We start from the raw sequence: 5,147 nt of genomic DNA, 5'->3' as shown, positions 1-5,147 counted from the left end.
AAAAAAAAAAAAAGCAAAATATACAGGACATAAGAAATGGAAAATTTTTTGTTGATAACACGTATGTTGATGTGCTTGATTGAGTCAATCAATATACAGTGTATTCTGGATGGAAAATTCATTTTGTATGCTGTAATAATGTATAGTGAATTAATGTAAATAAATACATTTAAAGAAAAAAAAACACAGATAGCATGACAGGCCTCCCATTGTTAAATATTCATTATCACCTCTGGTAATAAGAACAATACCTAACCAGTTCCAAATGCAGTTGCTACCTAGCAACCTGCCCGCCCAAAAGTCTTTTGGGGGTACTTCTTTTCTAAAATCTTTCTTCTCTATTAAGTTTTCTTTTCTTTCTAAAAAAAGAGATAATGATAGCCAGATTGGTCAAAATCACAGACAAAGACAAGGTTCTAAAAACCACAAGAGAGATATGTCGAGTTACCTACAAAGGTTATCCTATTAGGCTGACATCAGATCTCTCAACCGAAATAATACAAGCAAAAAAAGAATGGAAAGATATATTAAAAGTGCTAAAAGAAAAACAATTTCAACCAAGAATACTATATTTGGCTAGACTTTCATTCCTATAAAAAGAAAAAATAAAACCGTTTTCAGATAAATGGTGAAAGAATTCACCAACACTAGACCAGCTTGTTAAAAAGTACTGAAGGGAGTACTATCAGCAAAACTAAAGAGAGAGAAATAAGAGAACAAAAAACAACCAAGAACATGGCTAACAAAACAGTAGGAAGAAGCCCACAAATATCGCTAATATAGTTGAATGATAATGGATTAAATTCTCTAATCAAAAGATACTGACTGGCTGGCTAAAGGGACAGAAAAAAACAGGAGTCCTCTATATTCTGCCTACAAGAAATATATCACACAGATTAAGATCAACATAGAGACAAGATGAAAGGCTGGAAAAGATGTTCCAAGCAAAGAGAAATCCAAAAAGGCTGGAGTCACAATATTGATATCCAACAAACTAGAATTTAAGACAAAATTTGTAAAAAGAGACAAAGGAAGACACTCTATAGTACTAATAGGGCTAATTCACCCAAAAGACATCATACTTAAAAATATCCATGCATCGAACACTGGAGCACCCATATACATGAAAAATAGTCTGCTTAACCTACAAGGAGAGACGGACTGCAGCACAATAATCATAGCAGATCTCAACATCCCACTGTCTCCTTTGTACAGACCATCTGGACAAAAATATAAGTAGAGATACAGGATCTGAATGATACCATAAATCAAATGGACTTGACAGACATTTTCAGAAATTTCCATTTAACAATTTTATATATATATTTCACAATTGCGTGGAACATTTTTGAAGACTGACCACATGATAGGGGAGAAAAATGAGCCTTCACAAATGCAAATTCATAGAAACTACATCCAGCATCATCTCCGAACAGGACGGAATTAAACTTGAGCTTACCTGCAGAAAATTTAGCAAAAGTACAAAACAAAACCATGAAAAGTAAACAACCTACTCCTGAAGGATGTCACAACCACTGAAGAAATTAAGACTGACATAAAAAGATTCATTGAAACCAATGATATAGAGCACATGAGTTTTTGAAACCTATGGGACACAGTAAAAGCCATAAAAGGGAAGTACATAGCAATCAGTGTTCACAAGAAAAAAAAGGAAAGGTGGCAAATAAACAACCTAACAACAAAACTCAGGGAACTGGAAAAACAAAAACAGACAAAAATACCAAGAGAAAAGAAATAATAAAGATTAGAGCAGAAGTTAAAAAATAGATTATAAAGAAACGCTATGGAAAATAAATAAAACCAAAGGTTGGTTCTTTGAGAAGATAAACGAAATTGATACACCATTAGCTAGACTAATTAAGAAGAAAAGAGAAATGGATAAAACTAACCATCAATGAAGCAGGCAATATTATAATAGAAATACAAAAGATCATAAAAGAATACTCCAGGGACCAGGATGCTGTAATGGTTACATCACTGGACTCCCACATGGCCTTTTGTGGTCCAAGTCCCAGACCTGGTGCCTTGAAATTCACACTGGGTGCATGTAAGTGCATGCCCAAAATCCCAAGAGGAAAATGGAGAAGAAGGGATTGTGGCATGTCTACCACTACTGTCTCTCTCTCTCTCTCTCACACATGCCCTATAGCAAAAAAAAGAATACTTCAAACAAGTATATGGCAACAAACAACAAAACCTCAATGAGATGGACAAATTTCTGGATACATATAATCTACAAGAATGAATAAAGAAGACACAGAAAGCCTAAATAGACCAGTAATGGGAAATGAGATTCAATCACTAATAAATAGCCTCACAACAAAGAAAATCCTAAATCCCAATGGCTTCACTTCTGAATTCTATAAAACTTTTAAAGAAGAGCTAACCCCCATTTTACTCAAACTATTTCTAAAGATCCAAAAGGAAGGAACCTTCCCAAAGGTATTCTATGAAACCTCAGTTACCCTGATCCCCAATCAGACAAGGACATAACAAAAAATGAAAACTACAGACCAATATCTCTGATGATATTGATGCAAAAATTCTCAACAAAATACGAGAAAATCATATCAAATGACATATTAAAATTATACACCATGATCAGGTAGGCTTTATTGCAGGTATGCAAGAGTAGTTCAATATATGCAAAAACCATAGATGTAATACATCATATTAACAGAAGGAAAGCTAAAAAAAATATGATTATATCAATCAATGCACCAAAAAAAGCATTTGATAAAATACAACATCCTTTCATGAGTAAGACTCTCAGCAAAATTGGTAAAGAAGGGTCATTTCTCAACACAGTAAAAGCCATAAACAAAAACCCACAGCTAACATCATACTGAATGGGAAAAAGCTTAAAGCTTTTCTATTAAAAACTGAAACAAGAAATGGCTGCCCACTCTCTCCACTCCTTTTCAGTGTAGTACTACTGGAAGTCCTAGACGTTGCAATCAGACAAAATAATATAGTTAAAGGCATTCAAATAGGGAAACTGTTTGCATATGACATGATTATATACATAGAAAACCCAAAAGAAGTAAAAAATCTTCCTGGAAGAAAGAAATAAATATAGCAAAGTAGCAGGATATGAAATCAACATACAAAAATCTTTAGCATTTCTGTACAGCAACAAAAAGCTAGAATTAAAGACTGCAGGGGAATTAAAGAAAGCAATCCCATTTACAATAGTCACAAAAGAAATAAAACACTTAAAAATAATCTTACCCAAAAGTAAAAATTTTTCTCTATAAGAAAAATTATATTTTAAAAAATCCGAAGGAATTGAAAATGTCATTAAAAAGTGGAAAGAATGCCATATTCATGAACTGGAAAAATTAATCTAGTCAAAATATTAATTCTACCCAAAATAATCTACAAATTTAATGCAAGTGCAATCAATACCAGTGATATTCTTCACAGAATTAGGAAAAAAAACAAAAATTGTGTCTGGAGTCATAAAAGATACCATATTCCCAAAGCAAAACTGTGTAAAAAGGGTGGAGTAGGAGATTTCTCACTACCTCATCCAAAAATATATTACAAAGCTGTGATCATCAAAACGGCATGGTACTGGCACGAAAATAGGCACACAGACCAATGGAATTTCATAGAAATTCCAGAAATAATCCCTAAAATATACAGCCAACTGATTTTGACAAAGAGCACCAGAGTACCCAGTTGGAAAAAGAAAATGTCTTCAGCAAATATGCTGGAAAAACTGGATATCCACCTACAGAAAAATGAGACTGGACACCTAGCTCTCACTATTAACAAAAATTAACTCCAAATGAATCAAAGATACAAACATAAAACCTTAAACTATAAAACTACTAGTAGAAAACACAGGGAAACTTGGAGACATGAGAGTAGGCAAAGACTTCTTAAATAAGACCCCTATATACAAGTAATAATCTTAAGAATAGACAAGTGGGAGTATATCAGGTTAAAAAGTTTCTGCAGAACAAAACAAAACACCAATCACCAGAGTGAAGAGATAACTCTTGGAATTGGAAAATACATTTGGGAACTCTCCCTCAGATAAGGGACTGATAACCAAAGCATACAGGGAACTCAAGCAGCTTACCTACAAAAAATATTCAATCCATTGAAAAGACGGGCAAATGAGCTGAACAACTGTCCAAGGAAGATATATGAACAGCCAAAAAGCATATGAAGATATGCTCAACATCCTTTACAATAAGAGAGATACAAATCAAAACCACAATGAGATTTTACCTAACCACGGTCAGAATGGCTAAGATGAAAAAAAACCCCAAAGAACAGTAAGTGCTGACAAAACTGCAGTGAAAAGGGAATTTATCTACAGTTTTGGGGGAATGTAAATAAGTTTAGCCACTTGGAAAAGAATATGGAGGTTTCTCAAAGGCCTATAGATAGACTTATGATCCAAAAAGTACACTCCTGAGTATGTAACCAAAGGATAGAAATACACTCAGAAAACATCTGCATACCATGCTTATTGTGGCATTATAAACAATTTCTAAGGCATAGATCTAACTGAAATGTCCACTGAATGAATGGATTGCAAAAGTGTGGCATATATACAGTATAGCATTCTACTGAGACATAATAAACAAAGACCCTGGCATCTGACAGAAAGTGGATGAATAAGGAAGATTTAGTGCTAAGTCAAGCAAGCAAGACTATGAATAGTCCCCACTTAATATATACCAAATGTCAGCACTCTGTGGAGAAACAGAAATTGGAAGGTACAAAACCACGGAGAGTAACTGTGGATACTAGAATAATGTGAGAGGAGGGTGGGAAATGTGGGGGAATGGGCTACAGGGAATCAAGGAAAAAAAAGAAATAAAACATTTTTTGAGAACAAAAATGGAAAACTATCTGTTGATGAAAATGTCTATGGTAATATTTTTTACTTGACTAATACACAGTGTATTCATGCTGGGGAAATTAATTAATTAAAAAAAGAAAACAGTTATTGGGAACCAGCAGTTAGCGTAATGGCTATGTCGCTGGACTCCCACGTAGTCGACCGCGGTTCGTGTCCCGGACCCGGTGGCTTAAAACTCATGCCGGGCGCGTGTGTGTGCGTGCCCAAGATCCTGGGAGGAGAATGGAGGAGAAGGGATTGCGGC

At 34.6% G+C, this 5,147-nt stretch overlaps 1 protein-coding gene across 2 annotated transcripts in view; it reads right to left on the bottom strand.

The window, feature by feature from the left end:
* Positions 1 to 5,147, bottom strand: part of CHIC1 (cysteine rich hydrophobic domain 1) — a 128,385-nt gene that overhangs the window by 39,013 nt on the left and 84,225 nt on the right. The window lies entirely within an intron of this gene.

Source organism: Tupaia chinensis, unplaced genomic scaffold (genome assembly GCF_000334495.1).
Source record: "Tupaia chinensis unplaced genomic scaffold, TupChi_1.0 Scaffold144586_1, whole genome shotgun sequence".
Lineage (NCBI taxonomy): Eukaryota > Metazoa > Chordata > Mammalia > Scandentia > Tupaiidae > Tupaia > Tupaia belangeri.
Note: the sequence above shows the minus strand (reverse complement) of the source record. Positions and strands in the feature narration are given on the sequence as shown.